This window comes from Symphodus melops (assembly GCF_947650265.1).
Source record: "Symphodus melops genome assembly, chromosome: 15".
NCBI classification, from domain to species: Eukaryota; Metazoa; Chordata; class Actinopteri; order Labriformes; family Labridae; genus Symphodus; species Symphodus melops.
Genome location: NC_136705.1, coordinates 15,521,082 through 15,534,661, shown reverse-complemented (window position 1 = coordinate 15,534,661; position 13,580 = coordinate 15,521,082).

Below are 13,580 nucleotides of genomic sequence, written 5' to 3'. Positions count from 1 at the left end.
TGCCGTTGGCCCAAAATGTAATAAAAATGATGGTGGAGTTCATTTTCTACTGACAATACAATTGTACAATAAGATAGACACATTTGATCTGCTACCATAACTTTGTTCAAAAAAGCTTTGATCATGATGCTGAACTCAAACAAAAAGTAAGGCTAATGACTGGCAGTTTTCATACTATACTGCACATATTGTGGTATAGCAACATTTTTTCAGCTTTCATCATGAGGACAAACGAAGTAAAACATTAAGACTGCTGTTTATGTCAGAAACCTTTCGATGTGATTAAGTTAAACCTAAGAATTTGAGGTTTAATTTCAGAAATGAATGTAAAATGTGCAAATTTTATATATGTGAAAGTTTGAGGGCTGTCCCGTGTTTGCAATGCTGTGGCTTATTATACCTTACCTACTAAAATCCACACCCATTTCCTCTTTTAGGAAAACTATGTGCGTTACAGAACTCACCAAATGGACAATAAACACATTTCAAAACCATGGTCCACAGGTCCTGCTTGTGCATGTGTGTGGGCCTGGGTAAAATAACAGTGCGAACTAGAATTTCCCCTTATGTTTATAAAATTAAATAAAAAAATAAATGGGAAATGCATGTTCACTTCAGAATTCAGCCACAAGATGGCAGCAGATATATTTAAATAACAGAGAGCCTGCAGCAGCCTGACTCTTGGCAAGAGGGAGGAAATGTGTTTTCTTATCTTTTTTCTTCCTTTCATCAAAACTCTGAAAGAATCTGAAATAACAAATGTTGTGTAATGTATGCACTTTAAAAGCTTATGGGGAGGAATTAAATGTTTCAGGATGAACAAAGGTCTACCTTGTTACTTGTTATTGATGTTTGGACAGTTATATATTGTTGTTTTTTTTAAAGTGAAATTATTAATATCAATTCCAACGTTTATTATTTAGGAAGTCAGAAATAAACGGTTACCATTTCATTTGCCATAAACTGCTTTATGAATTGAAGATTTTCAATTATGTTTCTATAGCTTACTCGATTTGTTCAGAACAATTGACTAGCAGCAGTTTGTGGCTGCATTGCATGAATACTAAAGCATGAAGAGTGAATCTTAGAAATACTGTTTTTTGCCAAAAGTTTGTAGAGCTATATAGTAGTTCAGTAATATATCTTATAATATAGACAACAAGCAATGTCTTCTGCTGTAGACAAGACCTATATAGGCCTGTGGGCCTGAATGTGTAGCTTCCGGCCTGCCACTAGTCCTTAGAGCTCACCCCCAACTATTATTAAAATATAAATATTCATAAATAAAATGGTTATACACATGTACGCAATGTACAACATTCTATCTCATTTGAAATATTATATATAAATAAAGTCAATATAAGGTGATTTTGGATTTACATAATCGTTATGACGTAAATGATAATGGCGTTGACTTTCCTGCTTGCTGTGTTGTTAAAAAGGTACATTTGATATGTTACGTTACTTAGTGAGGCCACCAAAGTTACTCAACTCCAGTGTGTTATGGTCAGTGTGCTGGTCATTTGATTATGGACCACATTACTTTTGATGGTGATAACAAGAAAAGGTCGGAGTCGAACATCACAGCTATGTGGATGCTAAATGCTAACTAAGTGGCGGTTTGTGTTTCAACCAACAAACCGAGGAAACATAGGACGATGAGGAGGACGTTTATGAGCAGACTGTCTGTCTACGAGCTGCAAAGAAACTGTAATTCGAGTTGCGAGTGTATAAGCGTGTGAAATATGTCTGTCATTTGCTGTCTGTTGCGGGCTGATGTAAAACTTCTGATGCCAAACTTCAAGGTAGCTGCTAGCTAGGTTTACCGCCGTGTATGGGTCAGTTGAAATGTTAGCTTATTCTGCTCCCGTCTTTCCACCCGAGCTTTGCTACAGCGGCTTTTTGTGGGGACTTTGGTGACTCAGTCTTTTTTTGAAGATATTTCAATGGTATTTTTTTTTCTTATTCAATTTTCTTAATCAATTTTTAAACAGAGCATGATGCTCTATGCAGAGTTTCTTGCTATTACTTATTTCCAACTCCTCCCCAAGCCTTTGCATATACAACAAATAAAACAATTACAACATTCACTACATAAAATCCTATAGCAACTCACAAATGTCAACATTAATTGCAGTGACATAGGCTACCTAACATTGTTAAATCTCTTTTCTTTTTAGGTATAGTAGGCCTATGCTATTGTGCTTTTTTTGTTCAAAACCAAGACCTACTTTCAACAAGAGACCCCATTAGCTCCCAAAAAACAGAATGTCCTTGCTTTACTGCTGATATATACTGCTGTTTGCTTCTTTAACAGTATACCTTTGTAGTGAGGGACCCAATAGGTACATTTTTGAATGATTAGTCTATTTGCCATTTTAATTTGATGCTCTTTTGTATTTGAATTAATACTAGTTTTATGGTTATTATTAGGTACAGCAGCAGTCACTGGGTATGAACTTCACACTTAAATTTAACAATTTGATAATCATTGAACCCCTTTTTGAAGAATGCTGCAAGTGCACACATACATGTGTTCCCATGCAGGTTTTGTGTGTTGTTGTGTGTGTGTGTGTGCTGACACCTGCCAGCGAGCTGCAGCTTATTTGCATGATCAGCTTGCTGCAGCCCATCTTGTAATGTGCCATGTGAATGCAAACTGATGTCGCCTGTTGATCCTGCACCTGAGAGGTCAGCGGTAGCACCCGGCACACACCGGGTGCAATTACTAAAGAAATCACCGGTGATGGTATTGGTGCTGAGGTAGAGAGCCGTGCTGCTCTCATTATGGAAATGCAGCCTAAAAGGTCTGTGTGAACCATGTCATCCACTTGGGATAATCTTAAAAGAGACTACCCCCAGTAAAAACAAATCAATTACATGTTCAGTCTGCTACTCATGATGTATAGACCTCTCTGAATGCACACTGTAAATATTTATGTCAGTCTAAAAGGTGGACAGGCCGAGACTAAACTGGATTGATTTTGGGTGGGCTCTCCCTCCTCTGCACCCCTCCAGCAGAGTCTTTAACCACGCTGCCGCCGTCTCCTCACCGGCAGTTTAGCAGTAAAACATTTTTATAATCAGACGTTATTGTTCGCAGCCTCCTTGTGGGGGAGCGCCGATGTTCATTTTTTAAAAGGGCAAATCAGCCATAATTCAGTTTATAAACTGCAGTGCGCAGGGGAGAAATGCCTGGATGAATATTCATTAGAGTCCGCCTGAACTGCCACGCTCTGTGATTCATTGGGCATATGTAAATATCATTCACTTTAATTGCCCCTAAACTGACTCAACATAATGTTGTCATTAGCAAATTATTACTTATTTGTGATACTAATGGTACGGTATGGCTCGCAGTTCTGGAGCTGCACATATATGATTGCAATTACAGCTCTTTTTATTCACAGGGTGACTGAGTATCTGATGGATCTACTGTGCATGTGTGTGTGTGTGTGTGTGTGTGTGTGTGTGTGTGTGTGTGTGTGTCATAGAATGTGTGTGTGTTTGGGGGGGGGGGGATTGGATGGCCAAGGTGCCAGCAATTAATTTCACTAACGCATCCATGGTGACGATTTGAGTCGATCCAGCCATTACACACAAGCACATGCATGACTAAAATTAGGATGTTACAATGAAAATGTAACTTATTTTCAATGTGTTTTTAAAATCTTAAACTAATAGGAACTTTTTTTCTCTTCAAATATATCAACACTTGTATTTATTTGCAGTCAAATGTAGTATTTACTCCATAATAGAAATGCCACAAAATGCCAAAAAAGAGTCTTTGCTTAATTTAAAACTGAAGTGCATTTGCAATTTCATTTGATTAATAAAATGAAAAAGAGAATTATCTAAATGTTTTCTTCATTTTGAATGACACTTTCTGATTCATGACTCTTTCTAATGAACTTCAGTTAAACTCCTAAGTTCTTAAATATGCAGTTCAATTGAATTAAACTAAAATATGCATTAAAAACTCCTGTGAATGAAATGACTTTGAAACAATTAGGTTTTAATGATTCACAAAAAATATTTTGAAAGTTGAAGCTCAACATAAATCTTGAATGTTTTCTCGGGATATTTAACAGGACAAAAAGTACAAATGTACATTTGTGTTTCTTGTACAGAACTCATTGCTCGTATTACTGGCCTGAAACATGTTTATTTTAACACATAGCCTACTTTTATCAAGTCATGAACAAGGTTACCTTAACTAAGTAGACACAAGAACAGTCCAAAATGTTTTGCATAAAATGTTGTTTTTAATTCTGAATGACACATTTACATACATTTAAAGAAGGGTTTAATGAAACCTGTGAACATGCAATTTTATTGTTTAAAACAAGGATCAACATTAGATTTTTTTAATTACACCAGAATCTAAATTCCTACATGACTCATACTTCCATATTAAGTTGTTAAAAATCCCATTTGTTTATATAATTAAATAAAAAGATCCTTTCGTATTTTGTTGCAGTTTGCACAACAAGACACAGTTTGGATTTGTTTTATGGAGGCAGCAGCAGTTTGAAACAACCACCATGACAAAACAGGCCCACAAAACAGAGGGAGAGAGAGCGAAGGACAGGCAGTGACAAATAATGATGTGTGTGTGTGTGTGTGTGTGTGCGCGTGTGCGTGCGGGGGGTGGGGAGGGCGGGGTTGCTGTGCATCTGAGAGAGTGTGAGGGAGCTAATAAAGTGATGTGATGGATGATCTCCTTTCTCCCAGAGGGACCAGCACCATGTAAATTGGCCCACACAATGCATTATGGATAAGGCAGTTGAGATTATAGCTTGTTAATGTGTCCCTCCCTCGTCCCTCCCTTCCTTCTCGCTCTCTCTCTTTCTCTTCATCCCTCTGCTTCGGCTCATGGTCACCTCATTGTCAGGGCACGTGGGTCTTTTAGGTGCAGATGTAGAGGGAGAGGAGTTGTACTGCAGCGATCTGCCAGACTTAGTGAGCTATTCTGTGCGTATGTGTGTGTATGTGCACTGTATATGCTAGATTAGCCACGTTGTGGGGACTATAACTACTTATTCATACAGTCATAGCGACCGGTCCCCACAAGGTGCTAAATTTAAGCAGTCCCTCTAAGTGACAAGTTAAATTGTGTGTGTGTGAGTGTGTATATATGTGTGACATCGAGTTAGCCATCAGGCAGCCAGCAGAGACAGTTCGTCGTCAGGGGCCAGGGTTGTGGACATATGTCGTCTCCCCCCCCCCCCCCTCCACACACACACAACCCCCTGCAATCTCCCTCTGTCCCCAATCCTTCCACTACCCCCACCTCCCCCAGCACTCCCACCACCTTGCAGTCCTGTCCAGGGACCTGTCAGGCCATCTGTTGAAGCAGAACCAGGGTAGCTGGTCTAGAGAAAATGTACTGTAGCATGGCTGTGTGGCTGCTGGCTCGCCTGTCTGTTACTAACTAGCAGTGGGTCTTTCTGGTTGCTGTATTCTTGTGTGCACAATATCGATTACTAAATGCTTTCTTTCAAAACTCTCTAACAACAACATGGGGTGTTTATTTTTATGGGACTTATATTTTATCTTGGTCTTCAAAGAAGTGGTTATAATAATGAGCTTTGGTAAGGATTGAAACGGCACATTTAGTGCATTAAACTCACATTCTGATGAAGCGATTGTTGAAAGATGAGAGTGAAGGCAGGAGCAGCAACTTGCATGCTGCCTTCTGGGTTTAGACAATTCTACTAAATGTGTCAAATGAATAAGAAAATCATCATGTATAATGCACTAAATACACTTAATAATCTATAGGAAGCATTGTAAAACAAAAACAATCTTTTCATAGCTGAATATTCCCCTTCGTGGTGAGGCCAAAGCAAAAAATACATTTTCATTTTCCTCGTAAAAGTTTTAACACAACACAAAAGTTTTAACACAACAAAGATACTGTGCTGCATGCAGGCCTTTTAAGAACTTTTTAGTTCTTTTTATTATAAATGTAATAATCAGGGGTGGGGTTCACTCTTTTACCAAGTACAAAACTTGATGTTTGCCTTGGGAAGATTTATCACAAGAAAATATTTTTTTTTTTACCTCAATATAACTAGATTATTATAAAGATGGATAATGAGTGTGTAGTTCATCTGAGCATTTCAAACTTCCAGATCATTGTCATTATGTCCATTAAGGTACAAAGGGAACAGAGGTTCAGGTAACATCATATTTTAATTATTATACTTGTTCATGTGATGTTTGCTACTTGCTACAGTTGACAGTCGCCCTCACACTCCGTATGTAGAGAGAAAATGATAAGTATGTAGGTACTGTGAGAACTAAGTTTCTGTCGTTAACTTTAGTTAACGGCAGACACAGTGAGAGTGAACGACGAATATAGATTCATTGTGTTCTAATAAAGTTAACAGCTGCGCGCGGTGGCTGGCGTTCCAGTGTGTGTTTGTGTGAGTGCGTGTAGTGTAGTGTAAGATCTGACTTTCTCAAGTTAAGGAAGCTGTTTTTCTCAGAATGACGAAATACTGAACTGGTCTCAAAATTGTCAACGAACATTAAAATAAATGCAAGTCAGGCCCTTGTTGGCTTTTTAGTTAGCTACAACGATCATCCATCCATCCATTTTTCACCGCTTATCCGGGGCCGGGCAGCAGTCTAAGCAGAGATGCCCTGACTTCCCTCGCCCCAGACACTTCTTCCGGCTCTTCTGGTGGGACCCTGAGGCATTCCCAGGACAGCCGAGAGACAAAGTCTCTGTAGTGTCTTTGGTCTAACCCAAGGCCTTCTCCTGAAGGGACAAGCCTGGAACACCGGCCTAGTGAGGCGTCCAGGGGGCATCCGGAACAGATGCCCGAGCCACCTCAGCTGACTCATCTTGATGTAGAGGAGTAGCAGCTCAACTCCGAGCTCCTCTCTTGTGACCGAGCTCCTCACCCTATCTCTAAGGGTGCGCCCAGCCACCCTGCAGAGGAAGCCCATTTCAGTGGCTTGTATCTGGGACTTGCCAAGGGAGGCTGAGAAGTGTGAATCTGCCAGACGTTCCCAACAGACCCTCACAACGCATTTGGGCCTGTCGAGTCTGACCGGCTTCCTCCCCCAACAGCGCATTCAACTCACCACCAGGTGGTGATCAGTTGACAGCTCAGCCCCTCTCTTCCTCTTTTAAACTGCTTTTGGTCTATTCCGTCACCTTGAACCTGTTTGCTTTAGGAGACTCTACTGGGGGTATAAATACACATAGCTCCTAGGATCATTTTGGTAATCAAACTCCCCCACCGCGATAAAGTAGCAGTTCAGGGGGGATGCTACAACAAACCTCAGTACAAAATTGAAGAAAACGCTGTGACTGGCATGTTGTTACCCATTTTGGCTAAACGGTAAAGGAAGCAATGAGCTTTTGTTTGGCAGCAAACTTTGAATTTGAATATGCTGATTCTTCTCAGCTTCAATAGAAAGTGAGAACACATTAGGGTACATATCTGTTTTTGATGGCGCAGCCCTCTGAGCTCAGTCAAAATGTTTATGATTGATCTTTTTTAAATTGCTAATTAACAGCCAATCTTCAGACTTTTGTCTTGCTTCAGAAAAATGGGCAGCAGGGATTTTAATACACGCAATCAGCTGGCCAAAAGCCTTGAAAAGCAGCTGTATAGTTCTTAAAGCAGTTTAATAAACAAGTGCACAGAAACCAGCGGGAAAATGGCCGAATGATCCCTCTGAGAGCTCGACACCTGCACACTCAGCTCACCCAAACAGCTGCTTGGAAACACAGCGATGTCTTGTCTCATTTTTAACTGCTTAGACTATCCCTATTTCAGTCTATGTCCAACAGAGCACACGCAAACTGATGTGACATTAAACCCTTTCTGTCTGTCATGACAATCTGATGATGTTGGGTTTTGATTTTTTTTAAATAACTTTTCTTTTAAATACATATTTCTGAAGATACAAGATTGGAGATATTTTGATTGAAAAAGCTTTGTAGCTAGGGGATCAGTAAAAATGTTCATTATTAGACAGTCATTAAGTGATATTTCAACATCTGTAAAATGAAAAAAAAAAAAATACACTTTTTTTTTTAGGGCACTGGAGGCCAAGTGGTTAGTTTCCCTGATTTCTATCTCTATCCACTGTCCTGTCACAACAACAAAAATCCCCAAAATAAATCTTAACAAAAATATAGCCACATTTCAAACAGTAAAACCAGATGCTCCCCTTTTCTACCTTGTTATTTATCTGTATAGCAGTTTAGGGTACCAGGTTTAGTCAGGCAATCTAGACTTGCCAAGAAGGCTTACCGAAGTGAACTGTGTGTGTGTGTGTGTGTGTGTGTGTGTGTGTGTGTGTGTGTGTGTGTGTGTGTGTGTGTGTGTGTGTGTGTGGGTGTGTGTGTGTGTGTGTGTGTGTGTGTGTGTGTGTACATATGCGTGTGTTTGCTGGACCCTCCGCAGCTGTGTGTGGGTGGTTGCCTTCACCCATTAGAACGGGTCATCTCTCACTCATGGAAAGTTTTCACGGCTGTGGAGCGGATTAGGAGCCAGGAGAGGGAGCGAGGAGGAGAGATTACTGGGCATGCTGGAAGGAGGAAGGGGGAATAACAAGAAAGAGTACACTTCAGTATTTGTTTGTGGTATGTAGCTGACACTCATCCAGAGTGGCCGGGTATACAGTGAGAACAAACGTTGGATCAAGAGAATGCTGGTTTCTCATCATTAGTGGCCCTTTTGAACAAAGACGAGAGGAGAGGAGGTCTAAGGAGAAGAGATGGAAGAATGTTGGGTTAAAGAGAGACAATCGTAACAAAGTTATAATCACAGACTTAAACAATACTTTTAGCCTTTAGAGAGGGGAATTAAGGATTCCCTTTTTTGTTCTTAATCAAGTTCATTTAGTGGTCCTTGTGACTAAAAGTTAAACGGTTGCTGTATTTTAAGTTAGCGCTGCCAGTCTCAACTGCTTTTTAGATAGAACTATATGCAACCTGAGGCATGAGGTTTCCCCAAAACAACGGCACCCACATCCTACAAAGCGGATCTCACAGGTGTTTTCTCTTAGGTTACACAACTCGACCTGTACTCCTTAATAGTTATCGTCAGATACGTTTTGAATAGCATTATGTGCTTAAAATTTCCCTTTTATTAACAGATATTTCATCTAAAAGCATGAGAAAACATGAAATCCTGCGCTGGCATTAATAAGTTTATCCTTTGCCATTGTTGTTGACAAAGCTGATATGAGAAGGCGTCCTCCTTCTTGATTTTGATCAGGGAGGGAGAGGAGACATTGATGAGCGCTTGTTCCTGACACTGCCTGTTTTCACTCGTGGAAGTTCCAAGGGTTAAAATAATTCAAACTGAGAACACTGTGGACAGTGACAAAACTTTTATGGCTATTTTGGATATTGGTAACCTGGTTACAGGCGTGTCGCACTTTATTTTTTTGGTACTTCATAGAAAGAAGTCTTTTTTTACTGGTTGGCGTGTTTGCATTTTGTTGGCCACATAGAAGCATTAGCATCAATTTCTGTCCATTTTCATAACCTGCTGGGAAACTCCACAATATTTATACATTTCAGTGAATGGCAGGGTTGTTAATTTTTGAAAACTAGCATGATTTTGAAAGTAGCATCCTCTCCGTTCTCCTTATTCAGTCACCTCCTCCCCTCTGTGCTCCCTTTAAACAACATATTAAAAAGTATATCTGGAGAAAATGACCTACCCTTTAATTACCTACCCTTCTACCCTCGCCTTTAATCATCTGTTGCAGTGGTTGTATTTTTATGACGTCTACCAGTAGTTCTCTGATCAACCGACTATTTCAGAACAAAAGACACATCAAAAAACACCTGTCAACATATCTCATCAAACAGACTTCGCAGAACAACCGTGACGGAAATGAGCGCCTTAAAGTGTCATTGTGTCCCATCTCATATTCATAATGAATAGCTGTTATGGTATTCAGAGATGCTTTTTATGAGAACATATTATTTTCTTTATGGAATGTTTACTTCACATTTTAGTGGGATTCTGAATGGAGCCTGAAGGTGATTAAGACTCAAAGTGAACCAAACATTAAACCAGACAAACTTTCTACTTTACAATTAGAGTTTGAACGATAGTCTTAACTGCTGTTTTTCTCATTCACACACAAACACAAACACACACACACACACACCCAAGGAGAACCATCCGCCAGTTGGTCTTAAAGAGGCAAAATCCTCCACAGCATTTTCTCAACATCGTAAAGCGTCTGCCGTTAAAGCGATGTTTTTTCAATCCGTCTGCTCACTCTGACATTTCCAGATAACGTTGGCGTTAGGTTGATTTGGGGGAATTTGCACACCATATGCTGCTGTGTCAAACACCTACATTTAAGCTGGCAATGGCTCTGCCTTCCTTAATAGCAGCATCATTGGAGCTTGTTTATCTAATGTGCCTGTTAATGTTATTTATTGGGAGTCTGCCTGCTATCCAGTTCCTCCATGCATGCTAAGAAGACAGACATAAGATATGCAAATGCTAACGTCGGCCTAACTTCACGGCAGTAAAACAGAGCATTTGCATTTGATGTAGCACATAATAAACGGGTTATTAGCATTTTAAATGCGTCAAACAAACTTGAAAAATGTGGCCTGTGCTGGTGTGGTTTTATTATTGCTTCGTGCAGTCAAAACACACATACAAATGCCACACATGCCTTGAGACGAACCAAAAAAAAAGTGTGCATGAGCAGATGCATATATATCAAAGTGCTGCACACAGGAGCAAACGGATGCTGCGAGGTAAAAAGTTACATGACATGAGTAAAGTTGATCAGTTTCTCTACGTCTTGATCTTTCTAAACTTCTTTCATAGTATTGAAATATGCACACTGTCATTTCATCTGCTGTTAATGTCTGAAGCCCTGGAAAGTCTGGTTTGATTTGGTTAAAACGAGCAATGTAATCTGAGTTAACACAAGCTGCTGTTCTTTCGACAACATAAGGCCTGCTGATGATTGATGAAGCGCTGACCTTCAAAACAATTAAAAGACAACGTTAACCACAAAAACAAAACAGACTAAAAAGAGTTCTTGCATGAATTTGAAATAAAGGAACTGATAGACGATCTCGGATTAAAGCACCCATGGAGTTGTGTTTGACTTTCAATGTTGCTGCAGCATTACTTGATACATTTTCTTGGTACCAGAAAGTAATGGCCACGTGGCAATGGAAGCAGTTAGCAAGGCTTTGATGTAAAGGTCTTACTTACTATTTCATTTCAAGGTTAAAATCTGGGGTTTGGAGAAAACAGAGTTTGGAAACTGAGCTTTTCCCTCCTTAGGCCGGGCCGTTTGGACTATGTGAACACAACAAAACGCCCTCTGATCACACAAGCAGTGAGCTTGTTACAATAGATGCTGCAACACAGCTAGTTACAGGCAATTTCAAGTTCAATTGGCAATCACTGTCCCCATTCAGTTCAACATGAGCAGAAGAGCTGGTGCTGTGTCTCAACATCACAGGACTTAACAACATCTACTGGTTCAACAACTGGTTTAGCTCTGAGATTTTTTGTCCAGCTCATCAAGTTAGGTGAATTTGACTTCTCATCACAGGAACCTCTTTTGCCAAGCTGATATCCTACCTTTACATCTGGCTGTTGGACATTGTGTGTTGGGCACAACACTGATTGTTGAAAGCCCCTCTGGTCCCCCCCCCCCCCCCCTCCGCCCATATATTTTGAGAGGATGCATTATACCTTCTTGCTGCTCGAAGTCAACCTACCACTAATTCTTTAGGCAAGCTAGCTAATTATAGTCATTGTCTTAGAGTCACAATGCCAAGTGCATCCATCACGCTTGGCATTTGTTTACCTATCATGAGAAAAGGAGGCTGTGACGAACAGAGCAAAGCACCTCAACCTCCATATTATGTACATGACAAAAATGCAATTGATGAGGATTTTCATTCACTTGTGTTTTTTTTTTCTGGGAAAATGTCTCCCTTTCTTCATTTATTAATTTGTAATTGATTAAATTCATGGTTTCACAAACATTTTGGAACTTCCTCAAGGGCTTATGTTTTATCGCTGTGTGGCTAAGAAAATCCCTGGCGGAGTGAGAGAGGGCGAGCACAGAGCGCAGGAGGAGAGCTGTCTGAATTGGTTTTTCATTAGCAGTTAATGATGTGATAATCTCTCTGACAGTAACCAGGCCTCACTCCCAGCAGCCCGCTGTACTCCTGTAATGGAGTGTGCAGTTGTGTGTGTGCGTGAGAGACAGAGAGAGAGAGAGTGTTTGTGTGTGGATGCAGTACCACTTACACTTTATTGTAATAGATAACTGTATTGCAGCCTTACAAGCCTGTTGGTGATGATGTTACATTTTAAGGGGATGGCATCTTGGCTGAGAGCTACAAACAGACAATGAGAAACACACACAAGCATGTGCACAAGCCAGACCCAACTTTCCTCTCTACATGTAACTCCACTCACCCCATCACACCGGATTAAATCCTACATGTTAATCTCTCTCCTTCTCCTTCTCTTTCTCTCAAACAGACTCAAACATACTCGCTTTCAGTCCCTGCTTGCTGAGACCCTCGCTTCATTTTCTGGTCATGTGAACCCATTGCGAGGGGGCGAAGCAGACACAAAGTGACACAGGGAGCAGTACGGGGAGGAGTGGTGGGGGGTGAGGCTGAAAGGAGGCGATGGGAGGTGTCCTGATTGTCCCGCGCTGAAAGGGACAGTTAAAAGGAGAACCTTGTTGCCAAAGCTGATGGGCCGGCCTGGAGGCTGGTTAAGTGCTGGTGTTGTGTGTAAATCTGTGTGTGTGCCTTTGTGTGCTTGTGTCTGTGTGAGTCTGATGAGGAGGATGACTGATGACCAGGATGAGGTCGATGCTACTAATGATAAAGGTTAAAGGAATTGATGGATATTTTTAAAACAGACATCAGTGGCCTAATAAGAAGCTTCAGTTAGCATATAATTCGTTTGTGTTTTTTCACCAAAACAGAGCACTCTGAGAGAGCTGGTTTCTACAGGGTTTACTTCATCCTATTTTCATCAAAGCACAGCACAGATATGTCATTAAGGGTCTGTTTTAAATTGTGGAAAAAGGGTATAATATGTCCTTTTAAAGTTGACGTTGCTGTGAAACGTCGTTATTAAAATACATTTTAATCTGAACTGAGATGAGAAGGGGACAAATGGCTTGTGTCTTTGTATCTTTCTACAAGTTTATGTCTTTGACAAACATTCATCAAAATCATTAAACAAAGAATATTTACTGAAATTAGACTGGCAGCCATAAATGTTTAATAGCTTTCCTTATTCACAACACAGATGCATGGAAACAGCTTACCTGCTCTGTCCAGGGGTAAATAACTATGCAGCTCCCTACCTCCTGTGTTTCTTTTAACTTTTTTTTTATTTTATTTTTTTAGCTTTTTTAAACAGGGTATAAGACGCTGATTTGTAAGCATTGAAGTTCCTGGTGTAGGCAGTGTTGTTTGTTTGTTTGTATGGGTTGGTTTTTTTTTTACCTTCGAAGCCCTTTTTCCGAACACTAAGCTCAAATGATTGCTTTATTTAACAGACACAAAAGTGCTATTCTTT